General features: G+C 35.3%; 1 protein-coding gene across 5 annotated transcripts in view; it reads left to right on the top strand.

The window, feature by feature from the left end:
* The window catches only part of CDH18 (cadherin 18), a 1,040,565-nt gene that overhangs the window by 509,489 nt on the left and 504,271 nt on the right, over positions 1–26,805 (top strand). For 2 of the 5 annotated variants that reach the window (XM_060295680.1, XM_030856604.2), the window contains exon 1: positions 14,869–15,085. The exons of 1 other annotated variant lie outside the window; for it this stretch is intronic. The gene's annotated coding sequence lies outside the window, so the exon portion shown is untranslated. Of the gene's footprint in view, positions 1–14,866; positions 15,086–26,805 lie in introns of those variants that run through there. 2 more of the 5 variants (XM_060295679.1, XM_060295677.1) reach the window with 2 other exon arrangements.

The following is a 26,805-nucleotide window of genomic DNA, read 5'->3' as shown; positions in this document are numbered from 1 at the left end:
TTTAGTCTTAAAATCAGGAAAGCTTACCTTAATGGTCACTTTGTCTGGATCTACTCCTTAACAAGTATGTCTTGATTTCTTGTGTCAGTGTCTCCCTTTTGTTTATTCATTTGTTTGTCATTCTTTTTCATTTGGTTATAGTATGATCTTAAAATACACAAGTGTAGATAAAATTTCTTCACTTTCTCATGTTCAAATATATTCATCTTGCCATTATCTTTGAAAATACGGCAAACTACAAGAATGCTAGATTCAAACATCTGTTTCAAATAGGCTCTGCTATCTCTGAATATTTACTGCTGGTGAGAAATCTAATGCCAGTCAGGTTTTCAGTTATAAATAGATAATCTACTTTATTATTATTTTTTTCCTATCTGGAAGTCTTTAGAATTTTCTCTTTAGTCGGGCATTTTAAAATTTCACCAGAAATTTTCATGTGTATTTTTAAAAATTATTTTCAGTTAGAAGTTTTTACTTCCAGTTTTATTAAGGTATAATTGACATACAGCACTGTATAAGTTGAAGATATATGGCATAAGAATTTGACTTACGTACATCTTGCAATGATTACCACCGTGGATTAGTGAACGTCCATCATCTCATATAGATGAAAAATTAGAGAACTAAAAGAAATAATTTTTTCTTGTGATGATAATTCTTAGGATGTACTCTCTTAATTTTCACATATAACATGCAACAGTATTAACTATATTTATGTTGTACACAGCATCCGTAGTACTTATTTATCATATAACTGAAAGTTTGTACCTTATGACTACCTTCATCTAATTTCCCCCCCACCCCGCCACACTTGCCTCTGAGAACTACAAGTCTCATCTCTTTTTTTATGCATTTATTTGTTTTGAAGTATAATTGATCTACAACACTGTTAGTTCCTGGTACACAAGAAAGTGATTCAATATTTCTATAACTTTCAAAATGATCACTATGATAGGTCTATTTACCAACTGTCACCATACAAAGATATTGCAAAAATTTTTACTACATTCCCCATGCTGTACATTTCATCCCCATGATTCATTTATTTTGCAACTGGAATTCTGTACCTCTTAATCTCCGTCACTCATTTTTCTTCTTTCTTCAGCCGCCTCATCTCTGGAAATATTGATACTCGCTTATTCTCTGTATGTATAATTCTGTTTCTGTCTTGTTTGATCATTTGTTTTAGTTTTTAGATTCCACATATAAGTGAAATCATAACATTATTTGTTCTCTACCAGACTTATTTCACTTAGCCTAATACCCACTAAGTCCATCTATGTTGTCACAAATGGCAAGAGTTCATGCTTTTTTATGGCTGAGTAATATTCAGTTGTGTGTGTGTGTGTGTGTGTGTATCACATCTTCTTTATTTGTTCATGTATAGGTTGCCTTCGTATCTTGGGAATTATAAATAATGCTGCAATGAACATAGGGGTTCATATATCATTTCTAATTAGTGTTTTTTTTTCTTTGGAAAAATATCTTGGAGTAGAATTGCTGGATTGTGTGGTAACCTGTTTTTAATTTTTGGAGGAAATTGCATACTCTTTTCCACAGTGGCTGAACCTAGTACATTCCCATCAACAGTGTGTGAATGTTCCTTTTTTTCCGCATCCTCACAAATATTTATTTTCTTTTTGATAGCCATTCTGACAGACATGAGGTGATATCTCATTGGCGTTGATTTGCATTTCTCTGATGATTAGTGGTGTTGAACATTTTTTCACCTGCCTGTTAGCCATTTGAATATCTTCTTTGGGAAAATGTCTGTTCAGGTCCTCTGCCCATTTTTTAATTGAATTGTCTGTTTTTTTGATGTTGAGTTGTATGAGTTATTTGTGTATTATGGATATTAATCCCTATTCAAGTATATTATTTGTAAATATCTTCCATTCATTAGGTGACCTTTTTGTTTTGATGATAGTTTCCTTCATTATGCAGAATCTTTTAGTTAATTGTAGTGCCACTGATTTAGTTTTGCTTTTGTTTTCCTTGACTGAGGACACATATCCAAAACAATATTGCTAAGACCAATGTCAAACTGTATACTACTTATATATTAGTTTTCTTCTAGAGTTGTATAGTTTTAGGTATTACATTTAAGTCTTTAATCTATTTTCAGTTTACTTTTGTGCTTGGAGTGAGAGGGTAGTCCAGTATGGTGTTGGGAAAATTGAACAACTACATGCAAAAGAATCATTTACTGAAGAGGCTGTCTTTTCTCCATTGTATATTGCCTCTTTGGTCATAGCTTGACCATATGTGTTGGTTCTTTCTGGTTCTCTATTCTGTTCCAATGATCTATGTGTCTGGTTCTGTGCCAGTACCATAGTGTTTTGATTACTGTAGCTTTGTGTATAGTTTGAAATCAGGGAGCATGATATCTCCAGCTCCGTTCCTCTGTCTCAATATTGTTTTTGTTATTCAGGGTCTTTTGTGTTTCCATAAACATTTTAAAACTATTTGTTGTAGTTCTGTGAAAAATGTCATTGGTATTTTGATGGGGATTGCATTGAATCTGTAGATTGCCTTAGGTAGTATGGTCATTTTAATATTCTTCCAATCCATGAGTATGGTATACCTTTCCATCTGTTTGTGTGATCTTTCAGTTTCTTTCTTTCCATGTGTGTTATAGTTTTTTAAGTACAGATCACTTAACTCTTTAGATGTATTCCTAGATATTCTATTATTTTTGAGGCAATTGTAAATGGGATTGTTTTCCTAATTTCTCTTTCTGATTTTCCTTTAGAATTTAATGGAGTATTTCAAGTTAAAGATTTGGTTTTTTTCCTGATCACAGGAAATTTTTATTTATTTTATTTACCCTTCAAGTTTTTCTTTTTTCTTTTTTTCTTTTTGATATACCACCTGTTCATTTTTATACTGATATGGTCTTTGTAGTTTTTGTAGTCACTTCTTTAGTGTGTTAAATTTCTCAGGCTTCTTCTGGGTGATCACTGTATTCTTTAATATGGCCATTCTGTTATCCAGCCCACTGTTTTCTTCCTTAATTTTTAAGTGTATTCCATCCCAAAGAGCTATCTATTCATTTTTAAGGTTACTACTTGTTCTATCCTAGATTTTCTTATTTCTGATTTTAGTTTCCCTCAAATGCTTCCTAATTCTTAAATAGTCTTTTCATATTTTATAAAAAAAATAAAGTTGATTAATGTATAAAACATTAGGTTACTCTACAATTAAGTTATTCTTTCCTATCTACCTTTCCCTTCAGAGGGAGAGCTGACTGAAGTAATTATGTGAGTGGAAGAAGATGGATATTTAGGCCTTCCTTTAGTTTTCACATATGTGAAGAAAACAGGACAGGTCAAAGATATGTTCAGTTGCCAAAATATGAGGATTTGATTCTGATGTGATAGTCACTCTGTCCTCTTTGTGAGAAACAGGAGGTACCTTAGGAGGCTGTCGTTGGAGTCCTGGTGAGAGAGGACCGTGGCTTGGCCTAGTGAAGATATTGAAAGGCAATCCAGCCAGATTTAGAACACATTATAGAGTTGTTGATGGATTAGAAGATTAAAAGTGCAAAATGAAGGACAATATCTAGCACATTGGATTGGGAGCAAAAGTAAAGTTGTTGACATTAAATAAGAGTAGACCTATCATTGTAATAGGAAAGATTACGAATATGAGTAGAATATGTTAGATGCAAGCAGTTTTGATTTTCTGACAGGAAGAAAATAGTTATTTTGTGTTTATTTCTGTTTTTAAATGGAATTGATATGAGGTCACTTATTGACAGAACAGGAAAAAAAAAGGGTTGTAGAATAAAGAAGAGATAAGATGTTTAGAAATGGTCACCATAGAATATTTTAAAAAAAAAGTTTGGAAATACAGTACAATTACTAGGAAAAGCCAATTGTCCATTTGAAATCCGTGTTTTAAATTTAAAGCCAGAACATTTTATAAAGTAGTGTGATATTCCTCCAGCAGATTAAAGCTGTAATAAAAAATTCTTATTTTCATCTTCTACCCACGACCCTCCAATACACACTCAGACACACAAAGCCACATACTATTATTTATATATGTTGTAATTTTCATAAAAGTTTGCAGATTTACACAACTTCTGTAGTTTTGAGGCACCTTTTCAACTTCTTAAACGTCAAAAATAATTGTTTGAATCCTTGACAGTGGTGTTAATGCACATTCATCTTTCTTTCCACACCCTGATGTATAGATGTTAAAACTGATTTTGGACAAAATTAGTCATAACTATGTAGAAGCAACACCAATAATGTCATAAAATAATTAAGTTCATGATGACTTTGCAGGAAACAAACCCAAAAAGTGAATTGCTTCTTTTTGCTTGCATTCCTTTTCTGACTTTTTCTCTGTTTCACATACTCACTGTTGTGCTCTATAGGTTCTGTGATTGACAAACCAATCCCCTTTATCTCCAAGCTCTGATTTTTGTCCTCTGGAAATTTGAAATAGAGAAAATCTATATCTTCCCTGAACAGATTGTGGATGGCAGCAGATCCCTGCTTTAGTCCTGCCTTTCACTTTTCAGAGATGTGGGTAATCTCAGTAGCGCAAGATGTCAAAAAATGAACCCTACTGCTATCACCCCAAATCATACCCTGTTTCTCTTTTGTTACTTTTCTCTTCCTTGTTGCAGTCACTTTTAACTTAGTCACATTTAGGAAGATGCCATTTATATGCATAGCCTTTGGTAAAATCATAATAGTAACAGAGAGGTTGTGTCTATTTTTGTAACTAATTGAGTACATACTGTATTACCAGATACTGTAATAGGTAAATTACGCAAATTACCTCCTTCAATATCTGTAATCAGCACAACTTCTCCTCCAGAAATGTGTTACTTATTGTACCATCAAAAGATGTACTGAGAGCCAGTGCTTATCAATGTCAACACACTAAATAAGTGGCAACACCAGAATTTGACCCAAGTTGGTCTCTATCTAAGATCTAAGCATTTGTTTTTAAGTTTCCTTGGGAAAAAAAAAATAATGACAAGGATTTTACGGTAAGGAAGTCTAATATACAATACATTTAGTAGTTGATTAAATGGGGTCAATGCTGTTTTAATACAAAAATTGTATCATTGGATTCCTCTTAGGTGAGAGTAAAATTCAAAGCATAGTTGAAATGTACTAGAAAGATTTGGGGGACTTTAGAAAGGAGAAGTTCTGGCTTAAAGAATACGGTGAGAAAACCATCAGTGTCAGTAATGACTAGTTAGTAAGGATGGGCAAAACACGTGGTTAGGGACAATACGTATAAACCTGCCAACTATAATATATGAGTATTGGCTGCTTGAGGAATCTTTAGATAGGCAAAGAAGGGCAATGACAGTTCCTTTCTGGCAGTGACTTGTGGCTACATTAATGTTTTAGTAGGACTGCAATATTCTGATAATAATCTCACAGTACCTATAGTTTAATGTGGCTACTCTAAGGGCCAAACACTGAGCAAAGCAATGAATTTAAAGCCTGAATTTTCACTGCTTTCCTGAGTCTGTCCCATAATTCTCACAGCCTATGGTGACCAAAAGCACTGGGCTTATACAATGCAAGAGCCCTACAGAGAAATTATTTCAGCATACCACACACAGTTGACTTGCAGTCAAAAAAGAAAAAAATAATAACGTAAAGCACCCTGAGATCCAGGTAAATGAAATCCCTTTTGATCTAACCAATCTTCCTAGAGTCCGAAATTAACACTGGCAATATGAAATTTATTTTGGACACACTTTTCTAGACAATACTTCAGAGACACTGTTCTCTTTTTAGCTTGTTCTGTTCTTTATGGGGTCGATGGCCTCTATAAATGTTTGTTTGAGTTCAAAATAATCAGGCTTTCTGTGATGATGCAAGTTTTCTTTCAAAGTAGCAATATAAATAACCTTTAATATATAACAGCTACCTTTACTATTGTGCACTCAAACACATATACACCCACACATTCAGGGTAAGAGAAGATGATAGAGCTCACATTTCAATTTATTGCTTTCTATATACTCTCTAACTTATGATTAATTATACATGCATACTACTTGGAAATCGTTTTATAAACAACTCTGAATAAGCAAGAAAATGGTAAAGTATAACTAATCACACATTCCCAAATGAAGACCAAGCTTCTCATGCATTAAAATTAAAAAAAAAAAATTGCCAGTTTTGCATGCTGTAGACTATGCAAATCTCTACTGAGTTAATTTGATGTATTTTTAGTCAGAGATTTTTTCTGTAGTGACCACGCTATCATTGAGTTTCCAGTTTTTACACTGGCAGCCTTTGTGCACATGAGAGAAATTTTGTTTACCAATAAGCAATATAAAATTCAATTTACTTCTGCTTTGATCTTTATGATTTCTCTCTTTTTACTAACTTGGAGTTTTGTTTTCTTTCTTATTTTAGTTCCTTTAGGTGTAAGGTTAGGTTGTTTATCTGAGAAATAATATTTTTAAATCATATCAATTTGAGATTTAGTTGTGTTTTTCTAATCATCTCTTCTGACTTCTGTTAAGTACAATTTCTCTTCTCTTCTGCTCTCCCATTCCTTCCTTCTCTCCTTCTCTCACCACCTAGGATGTCTTTATCGTTGATCCTGTAGAAACTTTTCTCTTGTCCTTCAGGGGCTGTAACAGCTTTTATTATTAGTGTATTATCTGTAGATGACTCATAAAATTGTCTCTCACTCAAAACTATTTCCCAAGCTGCAGTTTCATGTTGCCAAGTGACTCTTATATAACTCCTCATGGTGGGTAGCTATGACCTCAACATCAGCATAATTCCAGTCTGAATCTATAATATTTCCAACCAGATATTATTTTCTTTCTTCTTCCTACTAATTACAGCATCATTTTCTTCAGGACTAAGCTTGAAAATTCTGATTCATTCCTAGCTGCATTATATTATAGTTAATTATTTCTCTAAATATCTATATATGTACCTTTCTCTTTTCTATTCTTATACCAAGTTAAAGGCATTAATTATATCTTTCTGGATTATAACTATAATTGTGCAAAATTAATTAATTATAACTATAATTGTGCAAAAGCTTTATCATCTTGCAATTCAGCATGCAGAGTGGTAATTAACCACCATGTATTCAACCAATATATTTTGGTCACCTATTAAGTCTTAGAAAGCTTAGGCAAGTGTCCCTGCCAAACCAACTCCTTTCTTACATTGGGCACCTGCTCTGATCTGTCTGCTCCGACACTTAAAGTGCAAAAGCTGTCACCTGGAATGGAAGTTAAACACTCATGGTAACTGACAGTCATCCTACCGGCCTAAATAGCAAAAGTGTAGGCAAGAGATGATGGTGGATTATGGTAGACTATAAAGAGGAAGAACTTGAGATAGAGCTCAGTGGATGGTTTGAGAATTATTAATAAAGCAAGATGAGTTGAACTTGATCTACTCTATTGATGGTAGTGGTGAGGAAGGCTGCTTCATGCGCATGCAACTGCTGTAATCCCACAGGCTTCCGCATTCAGAAAGGCCCCGTGTTTGGTTAATGCTTGTCATGGCCATCTTGAAAATCTTAATGTTTAACAAATCCCCATATTTCCTAACACACCTCCATGTTTTCATTTTTCACCCTTCATCAGATTGTGCAGCTCATCATGGAGGTGAGGACAAACATCAAAGCTAATATCAGGATTCTGTTTGGACAACTGTGTGTGTGTGTGGTATTAAAAGTAATTTACCAGTTTAGTAATATATGAAAAACACTGTCCATATATAGCTTATAGAATCTATTGTGTTGCATTGCATTTTAGTGGTTTCTTTCTAGTGTTTTGGGGGTTTTTTTGTTTGTTTTGTTTTTTTTGCTTAAAGCCAGAGAATCTGCCTTACTACTTTGCAATCCATCAATGGAACTTATATCAGTACTTGCTATATGATACTCTGTATGTATTTTCTGAATAAATCTCTTCATGCACACATGTATACTTACATATTTACATTCATATATATACATATGTATATATGTATAATTATATATATGTATGTATACATCTATTATGTTCATAAATAAACACAAATTTTTAAACATATATAAATTTATAAGCATATACACACAAACCTTTTTCTGGCTAAATGTGAAAAGTATAGAAACTTGTGTTGAACTCAATTTTCTAAATGTCTTCTGATCATTAAAACAACTTAAGTCCATTATATCCTCAATTAGCAATAATATGCTAGGAGAATGGATATGGACAGAAAATTATGAGAAGAAAACAGGGAAGCAGTCAATAAACATTCTAGTAATCACATGAATAGAAATTAAAACAATGAGATAATAATTTTTAGCCATTGAATAAGCAAATTGAAAAAGAAATGTTCTCACTCAGAGTAGTGAGGAACCAATTAAACTTCTACTCTTCTCTAATGGTGCTGGGGAACAATAACATAATCATGTGTTTTAAGAAATATTCATAAGTTGTATTAGTTCTGCATCCAGGAGTCTATTCAAGTGCAGTAGTCAGAGATCCAGGAAAAGAAGCATTCATAGAAGCATTATTTATAATATTCCAAACTTGGAAACAACATCAATGACAGGGAGAAGATTAAATAAAGTATTATCAATACATATATGCTTTGCAATATAACGTTGGTGTTTTATTGAAAATATTTAATAAGTGCTTTTAATTGCATAGAAAAAGCTGAAATATTAAAATTTAAAAGACAAGATATATGCATCAGTTTTCAAAGTGTCTCATATGGTGTTCTCAGGGAAAACATTGATAATAGTAAGTTTAAGAGTTAGTGAACTGAATTACTTTGCTGAACACCTGAAACTAACACAATACTGTAAGTCAACTATACTTCAATAAAGAAAAAGTTAGTGTATACCACCGTTCTGTCTGGGATGGTCACAAATATACATTAGCAAATTAAATATAGTTCTGAAAAGGTGAGAGATTTGGTTAACCAGAAGTTCTGATTAATTGAACATTAAATAACTCTTGTTTTTATAAATCGAGGTTATAGAATGATTTTTAAATATTTGTCTCTTTTCTGGCATTGTAAATATTATATACTGTGTGCAATATAATATTTCTTTGATAGTTAAGAATCTTACAATATTTCAGGGTCACTGAAATGTCAATTTTCATTATATAACACCAGAAAGGTAAATACAGATAGATATGGGAGGTTGCACTGAATGAGCAAATGTCCCCAGGACATCCCATGGAAGCTATATTTTTCTCTTTTAATTAAAAGCTCTTGGGTAAGAGTTTATTTGTGATTTGACTTTTTCTACTACAAAATGGAGTACAGAAATCAAACACAATTTATTTAATGAACACTTACTGAGCACTTACAGTTGAGATTCAACTAAACTTCATTCAAAGTCTTTTATATGCCAAGGACTGTACTAGACCCTTTTGTACGTGTAAAACCCTTTAAGTATTTGCAAAATCTCTGTGTAAAGTGAGGGTGATTTTGAAAATTATGAGTCAGCTAGTAAAGAGAGAGTAAAACAGAATACAGAGAGTAAAACAAGCTGGTTAAGCAACTCTGTATTTAATGAGTTGTAGACAGATGGAGTAATCCTAGATCTTCCATCTCCAGTGTAGAGTTGTCTCCATTACACCCAGCTGCATTTGCATGTACCAGGTACTGGGTGTTCATTCCTAGCTAGCATTCAATTAGGAGACAAATATGTAAACATATAATGATAAAGGAAGCACATTTATATACAAGTTACTATATGCGCAGTTTTAAGTACATTATATGTTTTAAAATATTTAATCCTCCTTGGAAGCATAAGAGATAGGCAATATTATGGAATTTTTACTGAAGAAGAAACTTCAATTTAAGCATATAGAATTGTGTAGCTTCCCAAGTTTGTTTGGTTCCAGATTCTGTGTTCTTAACAACTATGCCATGTTGTCACTAACCATAACACAATTTGTTAAATAAGATATTGACGGACTTTTAAAAGTATTTTATGGCCTCAAAAAAGTGTAGAGTCAGTCAAACCTATTGGAGCAAGGTGCTTACTCAGAAAATGTGACCTTTGTTCTGATCCCTGGAAGATGGATAAGGTAGGGGCGAGATACAGGGGAAGAAAGGAGTGGAGGTTTTCCCAAGACTGAGGGAGAGAAAGGAGTTAGAGGTATTAGTTTTGTCAAATGAATGAATGTATCATGATGCAGCTTACAAAAATATGAATTAATTTAGAAGTATTGGAACTAGCTAAGTCTTCTTAAAATGCAATATACCAGGTACAGTCTCAATATTTTAGAGTTAAGACCCTCACTGCCCCCATGTCCATGCTTTGTTTTTATTAAGGACACTTGTGTACATTTACTTTTTTAAAATTTATTTTGTGTTAGTTTTAGGTATACAGCAAAGTGATTCAGTTATACATATACTCATTCTTTTTCAGATTCTTTTCCCATACAGGTTATTACACAGCATTAGGTAGAGTTCCCTGTGATATAGAGTAGGTCCTTGTTGATTATCTATTTTTCATATATATAGTAGTGTACATATGTTAATCCCAAACTCCTAATTTACCCCTTCCACTTTTCCCCTTTGGTAATCATAAGTTTGTTTTTGAAGTTGATGACCATATCACACAATTGATTTATACGAAAATTACTGTCAGTAGAAATCTCTAAGTCTTATTCATAAGTTTTCATTCAAAGACTTGTCTCCACGGCCATATTTTTAATACACTCCTACTTTTGGACCCAGCTGTAGTGTTTCTTCTTTGTTAGATTTGAGATAACATTTAAGTTTTTCAGGACCTTAAATATTTTACCAGTTCTTCATCCAAATATACTGGCTTCCAGTATAAAATTCCTATGGACGACTTCAGTGTTCGTAGCATTAATAAAACCATGATCATGTTTGGAGTTAGAGCTCTGTGGCTTACTACCAGAAACTTTCCTCCAGGAGAGCACCTCCACCTTTTTAAATGTGAGAGAATGGGGCCTCAACCAGTTGCTACACCGAACAATTGTACTAAAATTCTCCATGTGGGCTCTAATGAAATCACGAGAGATGATGATGTCATGTAGAAAGATCATATCATGTACATTTCCCCTAGTTCCTGCCTAGCTTGTCTGTCATAGAAAGCAATAGAATTATTTTGAAATGAGTTTCATATGAATGCGATACAGACTCAGGCAATCTCACTATTTTCTTTCCTTACTGGTCCACTCATCTCTTTAATAAATCACCTTGTAACTTGGCCAGGTTTCACATTTGGTGCAATAATGTCTAATTTGTAGACTCCATGTTCAATCTTGCCTTAAGTTGGGAAAATATTTGCTTATCTCTCATCTTACTGCACTATTTTATTTTTACCAAATCTTCAAAGTTTACCGACGTTATTTAAGATATTAAAAAAAAAAAAATCCTGGCATGTACTTTGTGTGATCTTTGTGCAAAAATTAATCACTTCAAAGTAGGGTCCACTAGTTAGTAAATTTTCACTTATATTTGGAACCCAGTGTCCTTATTCTATCATGTATAGTTCAAAAAGTATCTATTTTATGGAAATAAAATATATGTACTATAGAAGTTGAGGAGTTTTAATTTTCCCTTTGTCAGTTTGCAACACTGCCCCATTAGATCCAAACAAGTGCATTGCTGTTGTTTTTGTTTTTCATATTTTACATGCACTGAAGAAAACTTTAAAAAGGTGCATTTATTAATCTAATTGTTATTATGAGTAAAGAAGGCACTACTTTTTAAAATCAATTACACCTATAGTTAACTTTGAAATAGTTTTTTATCTCTTTTTTATTTTCCTGCCTCAGTGTTTCCCCAGTATTCTGCAATTCGTAATCTGAGTGAGTAAAGGTTAACTTTATTAGGTCATTTTAAAAATATTCTTAGAGGTAATATTTTTTATCAGTGTAAATTTTCTTTTATTCTTTTAAGAAAAACATATAATCTGTGGTGTTTGTCACCCAAGCACATAAAATAAATAGCTGCAAAGGAAATCATGTACTGCTTCATGTTTTACCAGCTGTTTTTCTTTACACAAAAATCAGATCACTTTTTTGTTATTATTGTAATTTCAATAATCATTTCAATTAAAACTCAATCATGGCACCATGTTTCTGTAGTTAATTGTTCCAAGTGCTGAATTATAATAACGGATATTTATACATTTCATTTATGTTCCTTCTTTATTTATGTTTGAAAACATTGCCTAGACTCCTGAGTTTCCAGGGTAAAACTGAGCATGAGATGACATCTAAAGAGACAATTTCCTGAGTCTGTCTCTCAGAGAACGATCACAGTCTAGCATTACAATTTTATCTTTCCAGTTTCTATAGTCTGACCAGCATCAGTCTTGTGTTGGATGCTTCCCCATCAGCAAAAATGATTCTTATAACTCTCCGAAGGTAACATAAGTGGGAACTTGGGATCAGAAACGTCCATGCTTCAGTTTCAGAGATTAGCTCTGTAATAAATTCTGCTGACTGATGCATTGTCCAGTTTCTTGAAGTTATCTTTGACATAAGGAGAAAAAAAAGAACCTGCCTACAACCTGGCTTTCCTCAAGCAGCGTGTTCTGCATAGGTTCACTTACTTTCTCCTTTTTAACTTGAAAATAGAAGAGACAAACTAAGTGGCTGACAGGCTTGCTTTTCTAGGACTAGGGAAAGTTGGTGCGGTTTCAGAATAGTAAACTTCAGAAGCCATTTAAATCCATTGTATGTTGCTTCACTGGGTTTGTGGAGAATATGAAGCCCTTAATCTGAGGGCAGTCTACTAGATATAAATCCTCCGTTGGTGCAGGGGTTCTTTTCCTAGAAATAGATTGCATTGTTTGGTGACCTGACAAATTCTTCTGCATGTCATCCCACTAAGGAGCAAGTGCCTGTTGACTTCCATTATGACTGTCCACTCAATGTGCTTGTTACGGTCTTATCCAGGGAGAACCATCAAGAAAGACTAGCAAAAACACATTGTATTCAAGTGTGTCCCTAGGATGCTCAGTGCTGGTGTCTCAGCAAAAGCTTTTGTAGCAAACTGACAAACATTTTATTGCATCCAACTAGAGTCAGCCAAATAAAAGAGTTAGGCTTCTCTAGAGAATGTCATCATGTGAAAATTTTAAATTAAACTACATGACCCCTTTTAGACCAAAAGTTCCTCTTTCTATCGCCTTTAGCTTTCATAACTGTTCCTTTCTTTGTGCTCCCAGGGCTTCATCAAAACAGGAAGATTTGAAATGGGTGCTTTTCAATAACCACAAATGAATATGATTTTATGTCTGGGTACTATGCAAGGGAAAACTCATTTGAATCAGAAACTGCATGAGAGAGAATGTACAAAACATAATACAACATTGGCTTGTTATTTCTGATGCTATTGTTTCCATGCTACTTTTCCCTGAGATTTTAGATTTTTGGAGATTTCCAAATTCTAATTGACTCCTAACATCTTCCTGAGGAGTAACAACGCACTTAAATGTGCAATTCCTTCACAATTAGAAAGCATCCGATCCATCAGCTGCTTTTGGTGTTTCCGTTGGTTTGTTTAATCATACACAAAGCAAATTAAATCTGTCCACATTTCACATCAGTCAAGCCATAATAAAGGTAGTCAAATATAACTCTAGTTGATTCAAAACATCCTTTCTTTAAAATTGCATAGATTTTCATTTAATCTGTACAGAGAGGCTCTGAAGTGAGAATTAGTATCTATATTTTAAAGAGAAGCTTCCTTAGAATCAGAGAATGGAAGCAGCTTACACAGGTTCTGATATAGAGGAAAGTCTGAGACAGAATTTGAATCCATGTCTTTTGGCCTTTAGAGGGCCTTTTCCCTCTATCACACTAGCTTGTGAGCATTTATAGTATCAACTAACCAGAGCAAGTTATCCTGTTCTCTTTGAGGTTGGAATGACGGAGGGTCTTGTATAATTCTTAATATATCTGCCAAGTGATCCTTGGAATAGCCATCCAATTTAGATAAACTCCTACACTTATTTACTACACTACTTTAAATGGGGATGCTTGATGTTCTTAATGAGTGAGTGTGGGTGATTTTGTGTTGGAAGAAAGAGCTGAAGTCATTTCACATCAATTGTGAACATAGCCAATCAGGCCTGAAATCCTTGTTATCAAAAGCTATGTACCTTACAAATCATTTAAATGTAGTCCGCAGTAAGAAGAGATTAGAAGTTGTGTGTGTGTGTGTGTGTGTGTGTGTGTGTGTGTGTGTGTGTGTTTTCCTGGTACAAGCAAAGGGGGTAGGAAAGGCATTGCGGTTTCTATTCATCTTCACGAACATATGCTGACCTCCACGGGAAAGGTCTGTCTCATATAAACCCTCCGTGCCTTGAGTACTTTGGGGGAAGGCATTAAAGAGCATCCCTCAAGCTAAATCTCATGGCTATCACCAGACTATGGATCACTGATGAATGAGCCAGCAGTTGAATGTTTAGCAGGCTGTGACGACTTTGCACGGAAATAGGAAAATTTATTATCAGCCTGCCACATCAGTGCCTGCCCTGCCTGCTTTTCCTCTCGTTCCCTCCCGATGTCGACTCCCGCCCCAACTGACAGTCAAACCCCTTCTGGCCCCCCGTTTCCCCTCCCCCGCGGAGAACTGAGGGTCTAAACTGTCACGGAGTCCTGGCTGTCATTTTTCAAGAGCAGTGATACTAAAGATGAGGCCGCCGGTCCAGGGTTTTTGAATATTTTAACTATTTCATTAATGGTATTTTTTTCCCCACGACCTTGCTGTGAGGGGGCTAAAGGGTGTCCGTCCCGTTCTGTGTGCCGTGGAATTTCTGCAGCCCCCAAAGTATGTAAGATGGGGGCGGGTGGGGGGAGGAGACAGAGGGAAAGGCAGCGGACGGACGGGAGAGCCGGGGAGGAGAGGAAGGAGGAGAGACAGGGAAGGAGAGCATCAGGCGGACTGGCGGTGCCAGCCAATCAGAGGCGCGCTCGGGAGCTGCAGCAGCCGGAGCCGCGGAGCCGGGGCGCGCAGGACCGCGGAGCCAGCCCGGGGCTCTCCGAGGACCAGCGCAGCGGGCGCAAGCACCGGCAAAGTCCCCTCCGTGCTGCTCGTAAATTAAGTTCCTTTCCACCAATTAGGGCAAGTCAGCGAAGGTAAGGCTTCAATTCATGACACTTTACTATGGAGTGACATTAAGATTTTCGTGCAATGGGGCTGCTCACCCGGTTCTGAGTCAAAACAATATTTGGTGAAATCTTCCTCTCTGGGTTGGTTTCACAGGATCTGCTGCGAATGGGAAAGTTAGAGCTAATGCTTCGTGAGCCTTATCGCTTGTATACATTAAAAAAAAAATTTTTTTTCTTATCCAAGAATGTTGCCATAGAGCCTATGGAACGTGAGTGTGATAACCCAGCTGGATCTCTGTTTATCTGTGGATGTACTGTTATCTGCCCTGCCCCTGAAGAAGTTGGAAGGATACTATGCAAGGCGCATTTGCATTGTAACGGCATGAAAATAAGCTGTCATTTATGTCTGTCTGTAAAAGTGAGGGAAAGCATTGTCAGAACGGAAACAGGGACGTTGAAATAGAAATTTCCATAGTGCTTTTTAATTATTGCCTTTCCAGTAACCTCTGAAATTACATGATCTGAGCACTGAAGCTGCAGCAGGGCAGGGCTCATTTTCTCTTTTCTCTTTCATTTATTTATTTTTCCCCATGAAACGCTTCCATAAATGCTTATTAAAGCTTAAGATGAAACTTTTTCTTCTTTCAAAGGACACTATAAATGATGAATGAAAAGGAATTAGGTAGCCTCCTGTGCTCAGCAAAACACTTTATGTAGTATATACCCTTTTGTTTGTTAACTCTGATTCATTTTCTGACTTCTTTAACTGGACTTATTTGAGTTTGGAAATAACAATTATTTTGTCTTAATTTTCATGTCTTAAAAACAAGGTAAAATTATGCCTTATGCATGTGTGTGTGTGTGTGTGTGTGTGTGTGTGTGTGTGGTGCGTACAGATGTGGAACTAGGAAAATCTGTCGTGTAACACGTGAAAAATAAAATTGTATTACCTAATTATTAAAGTATTTCCTTATATCCATGCCTGCTGTATTTAAAGAACTTTCAGATTAATCAAGAAGAGTACATGCTCCTTACCGTTTCCTTGCTAAAAATGAAGATATACTAAAATGAAAATCTTAGCTAAAATTATTATGGTCTTGGGTTTGCTCAGGTGATGGCATCACTGCTTCGAGCTGAGAAAGATGGATCAGAGAAAGATTTTATTATGCAGTCCAAAACACAAAAAACAAAAAACCTACAGGCTCTGATTGTGTTTTGGAACCTTTATTTTCCACTCTGGGATCACCCACAGATTTTTCAAAGCAGGGGGCTTTCCTTATGCAGTAATTGTCTGCTTCTGTTTTAGTGGTCTTGTCTTATCAGAGAAAATATTTAATTCTAAACCAAGAGTTAGAGGTCCAGACTAGATCTCGTATGTATCTTGTTGGATGTGGGAGAAGGGAGACAGGATGTGATACTAGTAGAGAATTAGTTCTATAGTCTAACACTCTGGTCCAAGAACCAATCATCATTTGTTTCTTTCAAGCCTCCTGTTATATGTTATATTTCAGACTTCCTGATAATAAATTAACCTAGTGTAGATCAACCCATTTCTTCACTTAACAAGGCGTTCATTTAATGGGCCTTGTTAGAGGAGTATGCTATAAACCGTGGTGATGATGCTTTTTCACAGAGGTAGCTAACTTAAGGAGAAGAAAACATAAAATGATACCAATGGTCAAGTTTGATTTTCTATTTTGACAACAATGGGAGGTAGAAAATGAGGATTTGCTTTTTTAGATGCACCAGAAATGCCCACTTAAAGATAACCCAGTAGCAAAGGGGAATATAATAGTAGAATGAAGGTAAGTGACAGGAAACTCTAGCTGTAACTCTATCCAGTGAATGTTGAAAGTAATTAGCTATAGCAGTTGCAGGCATGGTTGATAGCCACCAGTGTTAGATCAAAGTCTATACATAAAGCAAACTGGAAATTACTATTCCTTCTGATGTGCTATTTGGATGGATATAGTGGAAGCATGAGAATGAATGCGTCACTTAGTCCAAGTCTGTAAATTCTTTAGATGAAGGGTGCTATATATAGTAAATATAAGATACTTTTGTTTCATTTGACTTATATAAACATTATTATTATGATTTTTGTTGACTTTTCTGGTCTGTTAAATGCAAACCACATGTTCACAAGTTTGTGTGCCCCACTTCTCCTGTATTTGACTGAATTATACCTTCTATATATGCAAACTGATCTCAAGTGCGTGTATCTGATGCAGTGTAGCTGGGCAAAAAGTGAGAGAAAGAGACTGAGAGATTTAAGTTAGAGTGTGTATAAGGTGTCCTTTTGCTTTTTTAAAACAAGTAGAGGACGTTCGACTCCCTAATTTGCTTAATTATATGCCTTCCTTGTTGCATTACACATGTCTATAGAACTATATTCTAGATCAGAGCTTCTTAACCTTGGTGCTATTGATATTTTGGGCTATATAATTCTAAGGTGGGAGGGTTTTCCTGTGTATTGTAGGCTGCCTAGCAGCATCTCTGTTTTCTACCCACTAGATACTAGTAGCAGCACCCCGAAATTGTGACAACCCAAAATATCTCAAGATGTTGTTAACTATTCCCTGGGGGACAAAACTGCCCTCCTCTTCCATTGGAACTGTCCATGTATAGTTCAGTTTGGGTGTTCTCCAAAGATCCCTCTTCTCGGGGCTTCCCTGGTGGCGCAGTGGTTGAGAGTCCACCTGCCAATGCAGGGGACATGGGTTCGTGCCCCAGTCCGGGAAGATCCCACGTGGAGCCATGGCCACTGAGCCTGCGCGTCAGGAGCCTGTGCTCTGCAACGGGAGAGGCCACAACAGTGAGAGGCCCATGGAAAAAAAAGATCCCTAATCTCTTGCTTTGAATGAATTTCAACTTGTAAGTGTTTCATTGGGTCCTAACAGAAAACTGTGGAAGAGCTTATCGGTATTATTATTTTTTTCTTCTGTGAACTGAGAATCTAGGATGTATTATCATATGCTAACATTTGTGGAAACAAGAGGAAATAAAAACTGTGAAAAGGAAAATGTAGATGTTGAGTCTGAAGGAACATTTCACTTGAATTTACTTTTTTTAGAAGAGCCTTTATTACAGATAGTAAATGAAAGATACTGATGCTCTGTACTCTACAATTGCTTTCAATATTTTGCGTATGTATGTGTTTGGTGTGTCAGGAGGGGGTATTCACTCTAGTAATTCCATGTGCTTGGAGGAGTTTATAATGTTCAAAGATCCAGAAGTAAAAGAAAGCATTTTGGTTTGAAAAGCATAGTTCTTAACTGGCGGTGTATATAGCACAATGGGAAAAAAAACAAAATGAAACAAAACACAACAAAACAAAACAAAAAAAGCAAGCATAATGATTTGAAGACATGGCAGAACTTGGATCCTGGCATAGATTACTTGTGTCACATGTCATCTATATATAGGCCATTTTTCCTCATCTGCAAAAGGGGATAAGAATAGGCATGAGAACCAAATAATACAAGGTGTCAAAATGGGTTATAATTATAAAGATGTACATCAATGTTGGTAAATTATTATAGTTTCAATTTCTTCAGTGATGTGTTTGTTGAGAATTGACTCAGCATGCTAAATCTTCCAGCTGTTCTAGAGTAGTTAAAAGTCATCTGTAAGAAATGGCAGTATTAGCTCTTAAAATGTTTTTTTATGGATGAAATAGAACATCTTCATTTTGAAATATGTGATTTGTATTAGACCTAACTTCCTCTCTTATTTCCATCCTTCCCCATATTATCCACATTTATAATTTGTTAAAAAAGTACAGAAATGTAAAACATAGAATGCACGTTGAAATTCACTCTTCGGCAATACCATTATTACCAGTTTGCTATATATTTTTAAGTGGTTTTTAAATGAATAGATTGATGTCTGTATGGAATTATGAAATTAATATAGATTTAAAGTTTAAAAAGTAGTTATATTGAGATGCATGCATTCATATAAGCGTATGCACACAAATATGTGTTTAGATAAAAGAAACACAAGTTGATATAATACCCAGCTAATTTTAGAGCCTGTTCTCTTCCATGTGAGTATATAGAGAATTCATAAGTATTTAACGAGAACACCATTATGCACAGACCTGATATTTAAATCTAGTTAGTGTTAGGCATATGCATGTATTTACAGCTCTTCTCGTCTCATTAGGTTAGGAGAATTTCAGAGTGGTTGATGCCCCTGCCATACTGAGAGTTAATACGATGTGACTATTGCATATTATTGCATAGATGTAGTATCATTCATTTGAATAATGCCCTATTAAATATTTTTTAAGTGAAGAATAAAGAGAAGGCCAACACAAATTAAATAATTTAGCATCACTATCACAGCTGATAGTGTTTTGACTTTTAAGTGCAGTACATGTTCCAAGAGCAGGTTGCCAGAGAAATAAGTGGACGGCTTGAAAATGTCAGAGCAGGTAGAAGAGGTCTCGTGTACCCTGACATGTCCAGGTGTTGCTTCTGTAGATACCAGAAAATATTCTGATATGTAAACTTCTACACTGCTCAGCTACATCAAGTTAGGAAACTTCTTGATAATGTGAGAATAAAATGAATAAAGTTTGATTGCTAAAAGTATTTGACTGAAATATTTGAAAAAGCAAATATTTCACTTACCTGAGCTCCTCAGGACTGTCTTATTCAATATTTTACTCATACTGCATGGAATATGATAGATGAATTGGCGTTAAAATGAATTTGGGTTTTGCAGATGCCTCCACTGAAAAGAGGAATTCAACTATCATTTCCATTTCGTTTTATGTATAGGTGATTGTAAGGGTCTTCTAACAGATATTTATTGTCATTATATTTAGGCCATTAGGGTCAGTATATGACTTATATGTAACTATGTACAATCCATGTGACTGGCAATTTCACTTGATCCAATTATTTTGAGTCAGTCTACTGATGCCAAAAGTATTTTAAATAAAAATATCTATCTAGGTTAAACTCACAGTTATCAATGGGATTTAAAAAAAGATAGGATGCCGTTTTAACCTATGGAATCATCATATTACAAATAACTTTTGAAACTAATGCTGGCAAACGTGATAAAACTCTTATTTATAGTTATTCCTTGTGGAAGTGAAAATTAATACAACAGTTTTGAAAAACAATTTGCAATTCATTGTCAGAAAAAGGAAAAGGCAGTTTCTCTTACATGAAACTCCTGGGAGTAAATCACTAGGAGATGAACCAAAGTATCCCAAAATTAAGAACTCTCTCAAGAAGTTAAAATTAATTTAAGAATTTGAATTAATCTAAATAATGATCTGTTTATGGAAATTCGTATATTAAACTTGATACAAAATTTTATGTACATCCTGATTTTTAAAAAGATTTCAAGAGAAAATCAATATAGTTGCTATTGTGTAAAATGTGTATCCCTTGAATTTTTCTGTATTTTTTATATTATCTATATTTTAGAAATATGTATAATTAGAACCTGCCAGCTGCAATGTGTGATATAATTTAAATGAGCCATAAAAATATAAATAAAGACTATTTTTGTTTTATGCAGTTTTGCTGCTTTTTTGGAGAACCCGCTTATTGGTTGATTGATGCAGTTTAACTTAGCCATAGTTGAGAAAGCCTTGTGGTACTGATTGAAAAGTAAACCAGTTCTGAAAGACTATTCAGTAGGATTTTCAATCCGGATGATTGGAATTCTACTTTTTGAAGATTTGTCATATTTTTAAAACAAAAATAAAGCCAAATTAAATGTTAGATTCTATCTTTACTATATTAAATTCACTTGTGGAGATTGCATTCTCTTTGAGAAGAGAAATGTTAAACAAGGGCAATAAAATTTTATATTACTTATAGAACATGATCATTGTTAAGGAGGGAGAGGAAAGTGGAATGGGAAATAAAAGTTTTGAAGAGATAGGTGGAGGTTTGATCTTTTAGCTATAAATGGCTAGGAATCCCTCCCTTACTGAGAAGTTTACTTTGAATAAAGCCTTAGAAGAAGAAGTATGGATATGAATAATTTGATATTGATAAACCATATTCTAGTGAGGGTGAAAAGCAAGAAAAACAGTCCTGGGACAGGAACCTGCCTGGCTGATTGGAAGAATAGCAAGAAAGCCAGCATAACTGGAGGGAAGTGACAGAAATGGAGCAGAGGAGGGGATACTATTAAGAGATAATGGAAACCAAATCACACGTAGATCCTATAGATTAGTCTAAGTACCTTGGATTTTTCCTAGGAGATCTGGGGTTGCACTGAGCAGAGAAGTAACATGATCTGATATCTTTGTTACATTACATGGCAAAGTAGGATTAAGAGTGAAGGTGGAATTAAGGTCACTAATCAGATGTGTTTCAACAAGAAACTCTGAATGCCCTGCTGGAGTCAGACTACAAGGCAGCCAGGACAGAAACAGGCCCATTGCAGAGCTATTTCAGGCATTTGGAGGAGAGATATGGTGACTTGCAGAAGAGTGAAAGCAGTAGAGGTTGAGAGGAGAGGTTGAATTCCATATTCACCTTGAAATTAAAGCTGACAGGACTTGATATTGTATAAGACATAGGGATGGGGCAGGGGGGACAGTGAGGGTAAAGGGTAAATTTGGTTTTTGCTGTATCCTGAGCAACAAGGAGGCTGGAGTTGTCATCTCCTAAGATGGGAAAGAATTGGGCAGAACAGATTTTGGTGGGGGAAGGAGGGCAGGCAGGAGATAGGAAGAGCTGAGTTTAGTACATTTTTTAGATTGTAATGCCTGAGTGGGGATGACATGGAGTCATTTGAATACACAGGTGTGGAGTTCAGAGAAGAGCTATCTGCTCAGGTAGGAAATCAAGAGCCGCGACTCCATTGACTGTATTTAAAGTGAAGAGACTAAATGTGAATGAAAACACGAAAAACACACAGACCAGGACGTTGAGCAACCCAACACCTATAGGTTGGGAAAATGAAGAAAATCCAACACAAGTATTTGAGAAACAGTAGCTGGAGAGGAAGGAAGAGAACCCCATGAGTAAAGGGCCTTGAAAGCCAGGGGAAGATGTACTTCAAGGAAGAGACTCTCTTGAAAAACGTTTTGAATTATTGAAATGTAAACTCCCAAACACACATAGACACATATCTAACATTTTCATTTGGGTAATTTCATTTTAGGTATAAAGAATTCATTTCCTTAATATTTTTTTTAAAAATGTTCATTTTGAAGGACCTTATTCATTATAGCTCTTTACTTTTTTCAAAGTTACTTATTTATAATAGTCATTTTAGATTTGATGTGAGCCTGATGTTAGAAACAACTGTAAAGTTTCTTGATGTCCTAAAAGCAAATACTGACACAATATCATTGGTTTAATCATTTGTGGATTTTATTCATCAATATAGTCCTTGTCACCTAATATTTCCATTAGCCTTACCTAAATTTTGATACTACAGTGACTGCCTTGCAGACCTGATAAATTTACAACATGAAATGTATCTCATTTACTGATAACTAAAAATTTTGCTTCTTGCCAACCCCAAATTATTCTAATTTACAATAGAAGAAGAATAGATATGAAGGGTGTCCTCTAGCCAAAAATTCCAATTAAGAAACTGTATTTTTTTACTTTGCCATCCTACTAGTGATTTATGTCCAGCCTTTGAAATGTGGGAAAAATATATTAGGAACCAAGATGTAAATCTACGGTTTCAGCAGCAAGTATGAGGTGACTATAATGTTGCAAAACTGATCTTTAAGCAAAAATGCAAGATGACTGTATTAGTGGATTATATCAGCGATGCTGACACCAATTAAAGCATTATTTCATACAACTATTCCAAGACACACACACACACGCATGACTTTAGGATCACATTCTGTTTCTTAATCTAACTGATAGTTGTCTGTTTAGGTTAACTAGCACTTTATCAACTGAGCTCTACTTAAAATGTTTATGATCTCAAGTAAATTAAGTGATGTGACTTCTGAAACAGTTTTATAAGAGAAGTTATAATACTTTGAGCAGTTTAAATAATGCGTAACTGCTGTGTGTGACTACACTGAAGGCTAACGTGATGGACAGAACAATGGTCCCCAAAGATGTCCCGGTCCTAATTCCTGGAATCTGTGGATATGCTGTGACGTGGCAAAGGAGGATGAAGTGTACAGATGGAATTAAGGTGGCTAATTAAATTAAGCTACCCTAAAATAGGGAGATGATCTTGAGTTATCAGGATCAGGTAGGCCCACTGTGATCTCAAGGGGATTTATAAAAGTCGAAGAAGTAGGCAGAGAGGAGGTCAGAATGACGGCATGTGAAAAGGACTCAATCTAATGTAGCTGGGTTGGAATGTGGAGAAAGAGGACCAAGTACCAAGTGCTTTGGGAAGCTTCTAGAAACTGGAAAAGGCAAGAATTCTCCCCTAGAGCCTCTGGAAAGGAATGCGGCCATGTTGACACCTAATTTTATCTGGTTTGTGGCTTATCTCAGACTTCTGACTTACAGAACTGTAAGGTAATAACTTTGTGTTGTTGGAAGCCAATAAGTTTGTGGTACTTTGTTATAGTGCCAATAGGAAATGAATGCAGCTAGCATGAGGAGGTATATTAAGTTCTGCCTTTTATAGATGACCCATCATGCAAATTTTCTGAGAATAAAAATATAGAATATTACTGAATATGTAATAATTATACCATTAGCCTGAGATTATTATATTGCTGATGAAATTAAATTGATCATTAAATTGATGAAGAACTCCTGATATCAGACCTGAAGGATGTTTTCCAAAAGGAATGTAAAAGTTAAAATACTTCCTAATGAAAGAAAATAATGTATCCAACCTAATGTATACTTTCTTGTCCCCAGTAAGTGCATTGTGCTTCTATTTATATGAGTTTATTGGACTTCGGGTTCCTGTGTCCAAATATAGTTTTAAAAGTTTCGTATGTTCTATATTTTATGTATTTTTGCATTAATGTCAATGCAAACATTAATGCACAAAATATAGAATGTACAGCAAAATAAACAAATGACTCTCTCCCCTTTTTTACTTTTGCAGTGTGGGAAATATTTATCAACTTTCCAGCAATTAAAAAAAAAGGCAAAGTTAATTATGATTAGCTGAGAGGGTAAAATATATGACATGGTATAATTGACAAAGGTGGATTTTAAATGAGAAATAGAAACCTGTGTTCTTCCACTGATCTAGCCATTTTTTAAGTAAGTGACTGGGATGTTGCTTACCCTTCTCAGAACTATTATATAGGGAAAAAATGATTTTTCCTCCCAGTTTGAATGGCTCTTTCTTTTGTTTAAAGCATAACATTTATAAAAATATTTATAGAAAAACATTGAGCAAATTTTAAATATATAAAAAAACAAAGTAAAGCAAATCACCTAATAATATTTGGCTAATTACAATTTTATTTCAGTCTTTAAAATGTCCGTGCACATCGTTCACTCACACCTAGTTACAAAAGCCCTATTCAGCGCGTGGTTCTAAGAGTGGCCATGTGACCACTTTGGGCACAGGAGGCAAAGCAGGACAGGAGAACCCTGATGAGGATCGCATACCAGTCTGCCCTGATCTGGCCAGCTGATGATACTGGAGGCACTGGAACAAATTGTCTATCTGAGCTTCCATATGCTGGATCCCAGTGCCCTGATCTGCTCCCAAAGGCCCTGGCTGGGCCCCCAGAGGAAGGACCTATTCTAAGTCACATATCTGTCCCTGTCACATCATCAAGTGATATTTTCTTTTCCTTTTATGTGTTTTGTTTTTCTAACTTACTGTATTCATTCTATTAATTCCTTAAGTGGTAGGTACTCAGTGTAACCAGTCAAATGACAAAGATTTATAACCTCCATTTTGCTTTCTTCAATCCTTACTCAGATGAAATGTCCAAAAATTATAATTCTTTATCCATGTATACCTTCCTCTATACACCTATAAAATATACGCATTGACATACATATGTAAACATATATATGCGTATACAATAGATAAGTATATTGTGATATGTACACACAGATTTTTTCAACTTTTTTAAGAGAATATTATTTATTTTACTGTACAACACATTTTTACTTAATATTAGATCGTTAAAAGCTCTACAAATCAATCTAGCAATTTATTGCTTCCTGGTCTTTATTGTTTATCTCTTCTCTTGTTTCAGCTCTGCTTTTTTCCCCTGCCCCATTGCGTCTCTTTTGTCAATCTTCAGTCTTGTTCCTCCTAATTTGTATTTGTTTCTGTATTAATTAACTCAGGCAATCATAACAAAATTCATGGACCGTGTAGCTTAAACAACAAGAATTTATTTCTCACAGTTTTAGAGGCTAGGAAGTCCAAGATCAAGGTACTAGCCAATTCAGTTCCCTGGTGAATGCTTGCTTTTCCCTTCCTGGCTTACAGACAGCCACTTTCTGGATGTATCCTCACTGTGCCAGGGAGGGAGGGAGGGAGGGAGGGAGAGAAAGGAAGAGAGCGCGTGCAAGCTCTCTCTGGTGTCTCTTCTTACAAGGGCCCTATTCCCATCATAAAGTCCCCACCCTCATGAGCTCAATTAAATCAAATTACCTTCCAAGGGCCCCGTCTCTAAATACTATCACATAAAGGGTTAGGACTTCAACATAAGAATTTTGGAGGTACATAATCCAGACCACGGCATCTCCTTCGGTTTTCCTATTTTCAACTATTATTATTAATTATTATTATTAGATTTCTAAACATCCTATGTCTTCCCTCTGCCATTCTTGATTCTACCAGGTGTTGTAGTCTCCTCAGTCCCCTCCAGTTCTCAGTCACCTCTTTCTCCAAAGTCACCTTATGCGACTCCTAAGAATATTATAGCATCTGACTCCTGAATATTATAGCATCTTTTTTTCTGAAACCCTCCAATACTACAGACTTAGTCTACACTCCTTCCCTGAAATGTTTCTAATGACAGTACAGTCATCACCTGAGTTGGTCCTTCTTCAAGACAGTTTAAAGGTCATGAAGATTGCTTGACTGCTGTGCTCACTCTGTACTGTAAAGTGCTGAAACAACAAATTTTAGAATATAGAAATTATATGTATATATATATATATACACACACACACAGAATAATATATATATATATAATACGTAATATATAAAATATTATTGCAGAGAATGTTTTTCTGAACTCTTTTTTCTACAATAACATAGATTGCCAAAATCTGTGATATTTTACGTTGGCTGTGATATCCGAAGAACATTCTTCCTAGATTTATTGAATACATTATGTAAAGTAAAACTTAAAATCATTTGTTTCAGAGTTTTTAAACAGAATTTGGGCAAGTTTCATTAAGAAAAATTTACTTTGAGCCATCTAGTACTCACTTGGTAATAAAAGGAAAAACTTATGAAATGACAAGACTGAATAGTACATGAATATCCCTGGTTTGAAATTGTCAAGGCATGAATCACCCTTTTAGATGAAATGCGCTCACCGACTTCAAAGGCGGCTTGTGTGACTCTGGAGACATGTAACAGTTAGGAATAGCTGGTTTCTCTCAGAAAGCATCTCATTCCATTTCCAGACCAGTGCTAAGGAGAGTTTCATGTGTATGCAAAAAGGTATTTTTAACACAAATTTGGTATTAGAACCCTGGAAGTGCTGACTCTTCTGAGGGTAAAATTGTGGCTTTCAGAAAGAAGTAAACTAGGACACTCTGTCAGCATCCTGGAAATGATTTCCATTCTTTTGCTAAAGGAAATGCCAAACATTTAAAATGAAAAAACAACACATCAAC

Source organism: Globicephala melas, chromosome 3, assembly GCF_963455315.2.
Source record: "Globicephala melas chromosome 3, mGloMel1.2, whole genome shotgun sequence".
Classification (NCBI taxonomy): Eukaryota; Metazoa; Chordata; class Mammalia; order Artiodactyla; family Delphinidae; genus Globicephala; species Globicephala melas.
This window is presented reverse-complemented; position numbering and strand designations above follow the sequence as displayed.